Source organism: Polyodon spathula, chromosome 24 (assembly GCF_017654505.1).
Source record: "Polyodon spathula isolate WHYD16114869_AA chromosome 24, ASM1765450v1, whole genome shotgun sequence".
NCBI lineage: Eukaryota > Metazoa > Chordata > Actinopteri > Acipenseriformes > Polyodontidae > Polyodon > Polyodon spathula.
The window spans coordinates 287,652-301,698 of record NC_054557.1 but is presented as its reverse complement, the minus strand read 5'-3'; positions in this window follow the sequence as shown (position 1 = coordinate 301,698).

Here is a 14,047-nt window from a genome sequence, read left to right as displayed (position 1 = left end):
AGGGAGAGATCTGTGCTGACTCTGCTGGCGTGTCCACAGGGCTGCAGGAAGAGGGCGGCAGTCATACAACAACCGCCTGTGAGTCATGGCAGTGACACGGGTAGGTGGAAAAGTGGGTGTGTGGACTTTCCCCCCTCTCTGAATGGCTGGGAGGCGGGTCTTGGGGGATTGTTGGTCCTATAAAATAATACTCTGTTGTTTCCTCAGGTCTGCCTTTGTAGACGTGCTGTGTGTTTGCAGAAGCGATGGTCGAGGACGAAGATACCAGCTGGGAACAGCGAACAAGTCAGAGAGTGACAGCGGGGAACCCTTGGGCAGACCCCGAACTATTATTTAGAGCAGGCAGGGAGCCAACAGAATAGGGCGGTGATCCGGGTCGTGCGGGTAGCGGCGACTGGGATAACGCTGCCGAGTGCAGCACCTTTTATTTGTAGTTTTATTACTGTTTTATTTTCCCTTGTTCTTTTTGCCTTCTGTTTTCTAATTATTTTGAGCACCTGCAAGTGCGCCCACAGTTATTCCACTTACCAGCTTTGGTATTTCTGTGGTGCTGTTTTTATCATTGTTGATAGGCAGCCCACGGACAACAGTGCCCTCTGTGAGTAAAGCTGTAAAAGTTCTAAAAATAAAACTGGCACCTGGGTGGTGTTCCAAGTACAACTGTTCTGTCTCGTGTGTCAGTGAATTACTCACCACCCTTCCACAGGTTTTAAAAAGCACTTCAAATGAGACCATGTTGTGGTCTGAGTTTGCTAGTGGATCTCTGACCTCTGTTTTAGTTATTTTGTCTTCGTTATTTGAAAAGACTAAATCAAGGCATGCCTCCCCTCTAGTTGGTGCCTTGACAAATTGTGTTAGGAAGCAGTCATTTGTCATTTCCACCATTTCAATTTCATCCGTCATGATCCCCATCGGGTTTTCCCATTTTATATGGGGGAAGTTGAAATTCCCCATTAGTATGGCTTCTCCTTTGCTACACACATTTCTAATGTCATTGTATAACAGATTATTTTGCTCACCATCTGAATCTCATGGTCAATAGTATGCTTCTTTTATTATGCCCTTTTAATTTTTGTCTGTTATTCTGACCCATATTGATTTGGCTTTGTTTTATTTTTCCAGGTTTAACACTTGGGCTTCAAGATTGTTTCTTATGTATAGCGCTACCCCTCCTCCTCTTCTGTCCTGCCTGTCTTTCCTATACAGTGTATACCCACAAATATTATATTCATCCCCATCACTCTCAGACAACCAAGTTTCTGTAACACCTATCACATCATAGTTACTTGTTAGTGCAGTAGCTTCAAGTTCTAGAATTTTGTTTCTGATACTTCTAGCATTTAGTTAAATACATTTAATGGTTGTCTTACCTGAGTTGTTGTCCTTGTTTTGATGCGGTCTCCCTTCTGTTTTTTTGTTGATTTCTCCCCCATTCCTTTCTAGTTTAGATGCTTCTGAACCTGCTCGAGGATCTTTTCTCCAAGTAGACTGTTTTTTAATTATTTAATTAATTATTTCCAGCTGTCCATATGGTCCTTTGCAAGGTGCCGGCAGTATACCAGAAAATACCACAGTTTTGGTCTTGTCTTTTAATTTCCTTCCTAGCTCTCTGAATTTCTTTCGCAGGGATTTTGGTCTGTCTTTTCCAATGTTGTTTGTACCGATGTTAACGACTACTACTGGGTCATCTCCTGTTCGTTCTAGGAGCCTGTCCACGTTCTCAGTGATGTGCTTGACAGAGGCTCCCGGAAGGCAGCACACTGTTGTAGTAAAGGGGTCCAAACTGCGAACTGAACTTGCTGTTTTTCTCAATTTGGAGTCCCCAACAATCATGAACTCCCTTCTTTTTGCTGTCTGTTCACCACTGTCAGTAGGGTCTTGGGTGTTGTTCCTTTCGTTCTCTTGTTGTTGGTTTTGCTCATCAAAATTTTGAAGTGAATCAAATTTGTTGGTTGTTTTGATTTCTGGTGGTTGTGTTTGACAGAGTTTCTTTTTTTCCCTGCTTCTGCCTACCTGAACCCAGCTGTTCTGACCTTCTATCTCCCTGGTGGCTTTCATTCTGTTAGGGGTTGTGCAGACTTCCATGTGGGTGTGCCAGAGCCACAAGATCCTGTTGCTGTCTTATTTCTTCCAGCTTCATATCTAGAATACTTACTAGTTTATGCAAGTCCTGGATCGCGCTGCACTTTATGCACACTTGGTAGCAAAATCATAGATGAAGAAAAAAAATAGCAAATATATTAAATGATTACTTTTCACACGTTTTTACAAAGGAGGATACGGACAACATGCCCCACATGTCAACCTGTTCATACCCAGTTTTAAATAACTTTAGCATAACCAAGGCAGAAGTGTTAAAGGGACTAGGAGCTCTTAAAATAAACAAATCCCCTGGGCCAGATGAGATCCTCCCAATAGTACTCAAAGAAATGAAAGATGTTATTTACAAACCACTCACCAAGATCATGCAACAGTCTGTTGACACAGGGGTGGTAGCGACAGACTGGAAAATTGCAAACGTAATACCGATCCACAAAAAGGGAAACAAAACTCTACCAGGTAACTACAGACCAGTAATAAGATCCAAAATGGAAAATTACCTATATGGTAACAGTGTCCTGGGAGACAGTCAACATGGTTTTAGAAAAGGGAGATCGTGTCTAACTAACCTGCTTGATTTTTTTGAGGATGCAACATTGATAATGGATAATTGCAAAGCCAGAAAGCTTTTGACAAAGTCCTGCATTAAAGAATAATTAGAACATAAGAACATAAGAAAGTTTACAAACGAGAGGAGGCCATTCGGCCCATCTTGCTCGTTTGATTGTTAGTAGCTTATTGATCCCAAAATCTCATCAAGCAGCTTCTTGAAGGATCCCAGGGTGTCAGCTTCAACAACATTACTGGGGAGTTGATTCCAGACCCTCACAATTCTCTGTGTAAAAAAGTGTCTCCTATTTTCTGTTCTGAATGCCCCTTTTTCTAAACTCCATTTGTGACCCCTGGTCCTTGTTTCTTTTTTCAGGCTGAAAAAGTCCCTTGGATCGACACTGTCAATACCTTTTAGAATTTTGAATGCTTGAATTAGGTCGCCACGTAGTCTTCTTTGTTCAAGACTGAACAAATTCAATTCTTTTAGCCTGTCTGCATATGACATGCCTTTTAAGCCCGGAATAATTCTGGTCGCTCTTCTTTGCACTCTTTCTAGAGCAGCAATATCTTTTTTATAGCGAGGTGACCAGAACTGAACACAATATTCAAGATGAGGTCTTACTAGTGCATTGTACAGTTTTAACATTACTTCCCTTGATTTAAATTCAACACTTTTCACAATGTATCCGAGCATCTTGTTAGCCTTTTTTATAGCTTCCCCACATTGTCTAGATGAAGACATTTCTGAGTCAACAAAAACTCCTAGGTCTTTTTCATAGATTCCTTCTCCAATTTCAATATCTCCCATATGATATTTGTAATGTACATTTTTATTTCCTGCGTGCAGTACCTTACACTTTTCTCTATTAAATGTCATTTGCCATGTGTCTGCCCAGTTCTGAATCTTGTCTAGATCATTTTGAATGACCTTTGCTGCTGCAACAGTGTTTGCCACTCCTCCTACTTTTGTGTCGTCTGCAAATTTAACAAGTTTGCTTACTATACCAGAATCTAAATCATTAATGTAGATTAGGAATAGCAGAGGACCTAATACTGATCCCTGTGGTACACCGCTGGTTACCACACTCCATTCTGAGGTTTTTCCTCTAATCAGTACTTTCTGTTTTCTACATGTTAACCACTCCCTAATCCATGTACATGTGTTTCCTTGAATCCCAACTGCGTTCAGTTTGAGAATTAATCTTTTGTGCGGGACTTTGTCAAAAGCTTTCTGGAAATCTAAATAAACCATGTCATATGCTTTGCAATTATCCATTATGGATGTTGCATCCTCAAAAAAATCAAGCAAGTTAGTTAGGCACGATCTCCCTTTCCTAAAACCATGTTGACTGTCTCCCAGTACCCTGTTACCATATAGGTAATTTTCCATTTTGGGTCTTATTATAGTTTCCATAAGTTTGCATATAATAGAAGTCAGGCTTACTGGTCTGTAGTTACCTGGTTCAGTTTTGTTTCCCTTTTTGTGGATCGGTATTACGTTTGCAATTTTCCAGTCTGTCGGTACCACCCCTGTGTCAAGAGACTGCTGCATGATCTTGGTTAGCGGTTTGTAAATTACTTCTTTCATTTCTTTGAGTACTACTGGGAGGATCTCATCCGGCCCAGGGGATTTGTTTATTTTAAGAGCTCCTAGTCCCTTTAACACTTCTGCCTCAGTTATGCTAAAGTTATTTAAAACTGGACAGAAACTGGATGACATGTGGGGCATGTTGTCAGTATCTTCCTTTGTAAAAACTTGTGAAAAGTAATCATTTAACATATTTGCTATTTTTTTTTCTTCATCTACGATTTTGCCATTTGTATCTCTTAAACATTTAATCTCCTCTTTGAATGTTCTCTTGCTGTTGTAATATTGGAAATAATTCTCAAACTGAATGCAGTAGGGATTCAAGGAAACACATGTGCATGGATTAGGGAGTGGTTTTAGCATGTAGAAAACAGAAATTACTGATTAGAGGAGTGTGGCAAAGTGGTTGGTAAGGGGAACAGGTGCAGCGGTGATGTGATGCAGGAGTGATGAACAGACAACAGTGATTCAGTGAACAAGTGTTTATTTGTGCTGTTTCCAGGTCTGGCGTCCGTCAAATAATAAATCCCCGGCCGTACACAACAATGTGTAAAGCACAGAGATGGCGAACACAGTACAGTCTCACACACAAACAAAGGCACAGTCACCAGTCCTGGGTGGTATTCAAACGTGCAGGTGCTCTGTGCAGTAGTGCTCCGGATAGTGCTTTACGTGGCGACAGCTCCGGAGGTGTGCGTTAACTGTCTAGTGGTGCAAAAAAGACAGACAATTATAAACAAACAAAGACAACACACAACACGCAATCCACTCTGAGAGCTCCTCTCTCAGTCCTCCTCTCTCTCCAATCGTTTAACCCAAACGAAGGAAAAGATTAGCGTTACCCTGACCCCTATATGTAATCCCGCATGATATCTAGGTAAACGGTTGCAGCTGCCTTATTACTTGCAGCTGCCTCTCGTTTACCTTTCAAATCAATACGGTCTTACAACAGAGTCTCGCTTCTTTCCAGGCTGACCCACTTCCCTGACCCGGAAACGAACTGTCAGGCCAGCCCTTCCAGATACGTCTCCTCTCGTTCTTTAGCGCCCTCACAGGTCGGGAGGAAGATTCATCACCAGAACTCAAGTTTCCGTCACAAGGAGAAACCTCAGAATGGAGTGTGGTAACCAGCGGTGTACCACAGGGATCAGTATTAGGTCCTCTGCTATTCCTAATCTACATTAATGATTTAGATTCTGGTATAGTAAGCAATTCAACAATTTAACAAATTGTTAAATTCGCAGACAACACAAAAATAGGAGGAGTGGCAAACACTGTTGCAACAGCAAAGGTCATTCAAAATGATCTAGACAAGATTCAGAACTGGGCAGACACATGGCAAATGACATTTAATAGAGAAAAGTGTAAGGTACTGCACGCAGGAAATAAAAATGTGCATTATAAATATCATATGGGAGATACTGAAATTAAAGGAGGAATATATAAAAAAGACCTAGGAGTTTTTGTTGACTCAGAAATGTCTTCATCTAGACAATGTGGGGAAGCTATAAAAAAGGCCAACAAGATGCTCAGATACATTATGAATAGTGTTGAATTTAAGTCAAGGGAAGTAATATCAAAACGGTACAATGCATTAATAAGACCTCATCTTGAATATTGTGTTCAGTTCTGGTCACCTCGCTATAAAAAAAGATATTGCTGTGTAGCAATTCACTTGCTCCATGAAGTGGGTGTATGTTTCACCCACCTGTCCCTTTAATTCCTTGCTATCACCCTCTGTTCATCCTCTCCCCCCATTGGCTCATTCAGATATCCACTCCTCCAATCTCAGAGCTCCTTGGAAGCCAGTACCAGTATTAAAGCTGGCTGGCTAGGCCAATGATGACTCCATTTTCTCTTTAGGAATCCATACAAACATACAGCATATTACTTAATTAACAGTGTAACTTTAACTATTTCAGATAAATCCTGGTGCATCCATTTACTCTTTTCATCATCTTGTACTTTGTCTAAACCTTTCTTTTTTGTTTACACTGTTACTTGTTTAAGTTTAGTTGCTGTTCAAGGTCTGCTTAGGTTTGTTTTTTGGTAGTGTGTTCAGTCTCTTTTGTCCCTGATCCTCCTGATATTTTCCAAACGGCTGTTCACCACTCAACCCGGAACTCTCCATTTCTATGATCGTTATTTTTTCATCAACCTTCATCCACCATCCTCAGTACAGGACTCTATTCGAGACTTCATTATTTTGTTGGTGAGATTATTCCTTTCTGTTTGCTGTTTTTTTCTACTTTCCTTTGATGCTTTGGTTACTGGAATTTTGGTTTTGTTCTTTTGTTACTTTGGAGTTCATGCGCAATGCTTCACTGGACTTGTTAGGCCTAAATTTAATTTATCATCCATTGCCATCAAGACTGTCTTTGTAGTTGTTTTCCCTGTATAATTATTCATTCACCTTCGTCTCTTTTGCCTGTCGGTGTGTTGGTTTTGTATTGGCGTGGTGTTTGCGTGTGTAGGTTTATTGGAGGCCCACCGGACACTGCATTCATTTCACTTTAGTGTTAGTTTGTTTGGATGTTTGTTTAATTCACTTTACTTTCTTACTCACCTGTACGTTCCACTTAATAAACTGTTATCTGCAATAAGTTGTTGGCATTATATTTCATTGATTACATTAAGTTTACAACAATAAACCATTTGTTCGTGAAATTGACACCTCTGACGTCCCTGCTTTTGCTGTCTGTCACTCTTGCTTACCTAGTTAGTTATAGATATTGGGCCAGTAGTACCTCCTTAGGGAGGACAGTACAACTGCTTCTCAGTTGTGCAGAGTGATCGTTACAGCTGCTCCTAGAAAGAGTGCAAAGAAGAGTGACCAGAATTATTCCAGGTTTAAAAGGCATGTCATATGCAGACAGGCTAAAAGAATTGAATCTGTTCATTCTTGAACAAAGAAGACTACGTGGCGACCTAATTCAAGCATTCAAAATTCTAAAAGGTATTGAAAATGTCGACCCAAGGGACTTTTTCGACCTGAAAAAAGAAACAAGGACCAGGGGTCACAAATGGAGATTAGACAAAGGGGCATTCAGAACAAAAAATAGGAGGCACTTTTTTACACAGAGAATCGTGAGGGTCTGGAATCAACTCCCCAGTAATGTCGTTTAAGCTGAAACCCTGGGATCCTTCAAGAAGCTGCATGATGAAATTTTGGAATCAATAAGCTACTAACAACCAAACGAGCAAGATGGGCCGAATGGCCTCCTCTTTTTTGTAAATTTTCTTATGTTCTTATGAAGTACTGTTGATTTCAAAATGGTGTGTTTTGGTCACATGGTTTGGTGGCCATATTGATAATTGAAAAACAATTTTTATGACTGTGACAAGCTGGCGAGTGGATAGAGGCCCAGAGACAGACTGCAGTTCAAAAAATATACTTTTATTATAAATAAACACAAAAATAAAAGGACACAATGGCAAAAAAAAATAAAGATATTTAAACACAAATAAAGCAAAACTCACAAAATAAAGGTTTCCAGGCTGGGCGATGCCTTCACTGGATTCAAAAATTCACCAAACCACAAACACTAACCTGCTTTCTCAGCTCCCAATTAAAATTCAAAATTAAGAACTTGAGGTTTTTAAGGTTATGGCCCATAGTTTAAAATGGGAAGCAGAGGCCTCCTTTTATGTCAGGTGGCTGGGCGCTGATTAATCAACCCCAGCCACCTGAACATAATAAACCCAGGCATGTAGGGGAATTTAACCCCATCCCTGCCAATTTCTAAAGGGCAGAGCTGTGTTCTGCCACACACCTCCCCCCATGTACAGCGTACACCAGCCGCAATCGGCCAACTCCCCCCCCCCCCCCCCAAGGTCTGCCTCCGGGTGCATCAACCAGTCCCAGATCTCTTGGGACGGTGGTGAAGGTGGTGGTGCTGGAGGTAGTGGGGTAGCCCCTGATGCCTGGGGTGAACACTACACCTCTTCCTGGGCCTGATTGTAGGGGCATCCTGCCCAGTTGTGGCCATCCTCCTCACACTGGCCACACCAGTTTGCCGGTGGTATGTCTGGGCAGGACCGCCAATGGTGGTCCTCATTCCCACACCAGGAACACCTGGGGAAGAGGCTGGCCGGGTCCTCCAGCGGTGGCTGCAGCAGCTTACATTTCTTCAGCTGCTGCCTCTCCTGCCTTTTCCGCTGTCTGCTCTTCTTTCCCATTTTTATATTAAACAAAATAATAATTGTCCAAAAAAAAACTAAAAATAATCCTACAGTACTGCTCCGAGCCTCCTGGAGGCGCTATATCCCACTTCTAACACCAAATATAACAGGCTGGCGAGTGGATAGAGGCCCAGAGACAGACTGCAGTTCAAAAAAATATGTACTTTTATTATAAACACAAAAATAAAAGGGCACAATGGCAAATAATTAAAGATATTTAAACACAAATAAAGCAAAAAGCAAGACTCACAAAAATAAAGGTTTCAAGGCTGGGCGATGGCTTCACTGGATTCAAAAATTCACCAACCAAAACCAACAACCACCAACACCAACACCAACACCAACACCAGCACCAGCACCAGCACCAACCTACTTCCTTAGCTCCCTCCTCCTAATGGGAAGCAGATTCTTCCTTTTATGTCAGGTGGCTGGGCGCTGATTGATCCTTAATTAAGCTAACACTATGTAACACAATTTTTGTTCCTGGGTAGTAAGTGTTATTTCCTAATTGCTTATGCCTCAAAAGTATAAAAAATGGCTATTATTCCCCACAAACTTTGCTTTTGTGACCAGGACAGTGATATTTTGAAATTTACCTATTTCCAATGAGAAAGCGGGCAAATGTGTGTCTTTTCGTTCACATAAAGTCAGAAAAAAACAACATATGAATAAAAATTAACATGTATTTATACTAAACTAATACAAAAATGACTACAAAAGATTTAGAAGGGAGTAGTTTTTTGAGATTTACGATTATACTGTAAATCACTTTCATGAATCAGCCCCCAGATGTAGTCTCCCATCATGTTCTCGTTATACTGTTCTTGGTAGCGGCGTTCAAAGTCCAGTATATCCTGATGGAAGCGCTCGCCTTGCTCCTCCAAGTACGCTCCCATGTTCTCCTTGAATTTATCAAGATGAGCATCAAGGATATGGACTTTGAGGACATCCTACAGCCCATTGTGCCGTAGTTCTTCACCAGAGTCTCAACCAGCTCCACATAGTTTTCGGCCTTGTGATTGCCCAGGAAGCCCCGAACCACTGCGACAAAGCTGTTCCAAGCCGCTTTCCCCTTACTAGTGAGCTTCTTGGGGAATTCATTGCACTCCAGGATCTTCTTTATCTGTGGTCCAACGAAGACACTGGCTTTGACCTTTGCCTCAGACAGCTTAGGGAAGAAGCCTTGAAGGTACTTGAAGGCTGCCGACTCCTTATCTAGAGCTCTGACAAATTGTTTCATAAGGCCCAATTTGATGTGCAGTGGTGGCATCAGCACCTTCCGGGGGTCCACCAGTGGCTCCCACTTGACGATGTTCCTCCCCACAGAGAACTCGGTCCGCTGTGGCCAGTCCCGCCTGTGGTAATGCGCCTTGGTGTCCCTGCTGTCCCAAATAGCAGGGAAACTTGGTAAAACCGCCTTGGAGACCCATCAGGTATGCTACCATTCTAAAAGGTATTGACAGTGTCGACCCAAGGGACTTTTTCAGCCTGAAAAAAGAAATAAGGACCAGGGGTCACAAATGGAGTTTAGAAAAAGGGGCATTCAGAACAGAAAATAGGAGGCACTTTTTTACACAGAGAATTGTGAGGGTCTGGAATCAACTCCCCAGTAATGTTGTTGAAGCTGACACCCTGGGATCCTTCAAGAAGCTGCTTGATGAGATTTTGGGATCAATAAGCTACTAACAACCAAACGAGCAAGATGGGCCGAATGGCCTCCTCTCGTTTGTAAACTTTCTTATGTTCATTGCAGCCTCTTGATGCCATCTCAGAAAAATGTAGATATGTATCCACTTAGGCAGCTGGAACTAAACTGAACTGGTGGGCTTAAGGCCCCTGTATTTATGCTACTATTTATATTAATGGAAAGTTCTAGAAAGTTCTAGAAGTTACTCCAAGTTTACTAAGCACTGAATCTATCTGGAATGTTCTGGAAAATAGGTACATTTTAAAATATCACTGTCCTGGTCACAAAAGCAAAGTTTGTGGGGAATAATAGCCATTTTCTATACTTCTGAGGCATAAGCAATTAGGAAATAACACTTACTACCCAGGAACCAAAAAAAAAAAAATTGTTACACTGTGTAATCAACTAATCAACCCCAGCCACCTGCACATAATAAACCCAAGCAGGTAGGGAAATTAACCCCATCCCTGCCAATTTCTAAAGGGCAGAGCCGTGCTCTGCCACAATGACCCATAACAAGAACAGTGTTACACGTATGCTCTTCAATGTTGGTACAGTTGTGTGGCCCATTATAAAGTAATAACCATTAAAATTGAAAGCAGATTGGTGGCATGGTTTAGCGGCCATATTGGAATTAACGTTTAAATTTTATCTCCTAGGGCGTGCCAATATGGTCAAAGTTATAATGGAACACATACAGGAAGTCATTTGTGCTCTATGAAAAAATGTCATCACCTGCGTCCTTTGACCTCTCCAAAAGGTCAAACTAAAAACTGGCTCTTTGCACCTCAGGGATCACAGATAGAGCCATGGTTCATATGGAACACATGTAGGAAGTCATATGTGCTCTAAAAAAATGTCATTACCCATTACCTTTGACCTTTGCTAAAGGTCAAAAATGAACAATTCTAGTAAAAAAGACCTTAAGGAGTGCAGATACGGCTATGTGACAAAGTGCCCACCCCTGTGTATATTATCTGTTATGTGTTGTGTGTGGTGTGTTTAAATGTTGGTGTATGGACATTGGTACATGGGATATAAACGGGTCTGTGTAACATGAGTGTTTAAAATGTATATGTGTATTTAGGCACGAGGATTGCACAGCACTTCACGTGCAAGTAAAATGTAATAATATGTGAGCACGGGGAATTGCACTTTATTAATTCACGTGCTGGGATTCAAGTGAATAATTAATTAGTAATTGCATCCCAGCATAACAGTATATATAGATGCACGTTTTCACATATTCACAGTTGGGTGTTCGGTGAGTGGAGAACGGAATAGGAGACGGAGGTAGAAATAATAACAAAAGTATTCGTTAGATAGAAGCTCACCATGTTTCTTTGTTTGTCCATTGTTTGTTTTGTTTAGTCCGTTTTGTTTGTCTATTTATTTTGGCGAATGTGCCATGTTTCTGTTTGTTTGTTCAACCCTTTTATTTTCTGTTCTGTTTATTAAATGCTGAGCAAAACATTTGCTCAGCTCCACCAAACCACACCTCTCTGTCATTCATTCCTTTTCCTGGTTCTGACGCCACCCGCTTCGGCCGTCTCTGTGACAGGCTATCATTTATATTGAACACGTATAGGAAGTCATACATGGTCTGTAAAAAAAATGTCATCACCCATAAACTTTGACCTCTGCTGAGGTTCAAAACCCACAAATTGGCCTATAGCTCCTCAGGGAATGCAGTTAGTGTCATTGTTCACATTTCACACGTATAGAAAGTCATACGTGCTCTATGAAAATGATAGCCCCATTACTTTCAAATGTTTATTGTGATGCATCCCTATAGAAAGTAATGGATGGCAATGTTCTTATTCACCATTACATTGTGCACTATACAGTAATCACTGAACCAGTAATTCTTTATAACAGTAACCTTTAAACCATGTCAACCTTGTTTCATGAAAGTGCTGTATCAGCGATTATTTGTGATACTTGAACCATGTTTTTTTTGGAAGCCTTTATTGTTGCTAGCAACTCTAGTTATTATTGTTGTTTTATTTTGTATAACACTGGGGTCGTTTCTTTACAATATTTGCCAGAAGCCCCACTGATTATTGAGGCCCAGCCTTTTATTATGTAACGTCACTAACATCTTCAAATACTTCAGATGTAATCATGGAGAAGCCACTAACATTCAACCTTATAGCATTAACATAACTAAATCGTTAAAAGATAGCAACATCGTTAAAAGGTTGTGTCAGTGGATATTAAGTAGCAGTTTTATTTGATAACACAATGCCACTGTATTGTACACTCCCAAAGTATAAAACAAAGTAAACAAGGATATGCAACAAGAAGAACAAGCAGAAGAACAAATCTGCATTGAAAAACTGAATTGCATCTAACGCTACTAATAATAACTAGAGTTGCAAGCAACTTTACGGCTTCCAAGCAGTTATTGTGAAATTTAAGTGCATTGGTTGTTAGAGATCAAACGTTATCATCACAAATCATTTTGGACATAGCTGATTGTGTCAATTTTGGCAAAATTATTGGAAGCATTGGTTAGCCGCAAGTTGTTTAGATGCAAACAGTATTCTAACAAGCTTTTATAGTGAAGTGCATTTAAGCAATCAGCTTCATTCAATTGCTGGCATTTCTTGGAGAAAAGATCCTCGAGCAGGTTCAGAAGCATTTAAACTAGAAAGGAAGGGAGGAGATAAAATGAAAAAACAGAAGGGAGACTACATCAAAACAAGGACAACAACTCAGGTAAGACAACCATTAAATGTATTTATCTAAATGCTAGAAGTATCAGAAACAAAATTCTAGAACTTGAAGCTACTGCACTAACAGGTAACTATGATGTGATAGGTGTTACAGAAACGTGGTTATCTGAGAGTGATGGGGACAAATATAATATTTGTGGGTATACACTGTATAGGAAAGACAGGCAGGACATAAGAGGAGGAGGGGTAGCACTATACAAAAGAAACAGTCTTGAAGCCCAGGTGTTAAATCTGGACAAAGAGAACAAAGCCGAAACAATATGGGTCAGAACAACAGACAAAAATTCAAAGGGCTTAATAATAGGAGCATGCTATAGACCACCAGATTCAGACGGCGATCAAAATAATCTGTTATACAATGACATTAGAAATGCATGTGGCAAAGGAGAAGCCATACTAATGGGGGATTTCAACTTCCCCCATATAAAATGAGAAAACTTATAAGCAAACTTGTTAAATTTGCAGATGACACAAAAATAGACGGAGTGGCAAACACTGCTGAAGCAGCAAAGGTCATTCAAAACAATAATAATAATAAAATAATATATTTTTTTTTTATATCGCAATTTATACAGCATATCTCAAAATGCTTTACAGTTTAAAACAATACATGTGATATTAAAAATGGACACGAAACAAGAAAATATGTTTTTAGTTGCTTTTTAAAAATATCAACAGTATTTGAATCTTTTATTTTCTGTGGGACAGCATTCCAGAGCTTGGGTGCATAGCAACTGAAGGCCCTCTTCCCTCTCTCCCATAGACCGAAGCTTGGATTTTGGCACTGTTAAGAGCCCAGCATCTGCAGATCTCAGGTTTCGCACAGGAGAATATACAGTTAACAAACCAGCCAAACCATTCAAGGCCTTATATGTTAACAGTAGTAATTTAAGCTCAATCCCGAATTTAACAGGAAGCCAAAGCAGAGATGCCAGGACAGGAGTAATATGTACAAAAAATTTAGACCTTGTTAGGACTCGAGCAGCCAAGCCTATTAATAACACGTTTAGAGGCTCCAGCAAACAATGCATTACAATAGTCGAGTCGGGAGGAGACGAAGGCATGCACAAGTCTCTCTGCATCAGGTAGAGAGAGAACAGGTCTTAAGCTGGCTATGTTACACAGATGGAAAAAAGACACCTTTGTAACATTTCGAGCATGAGCTTCAAAAGTTAGGCCAGGATTAAAAATAACACCGAG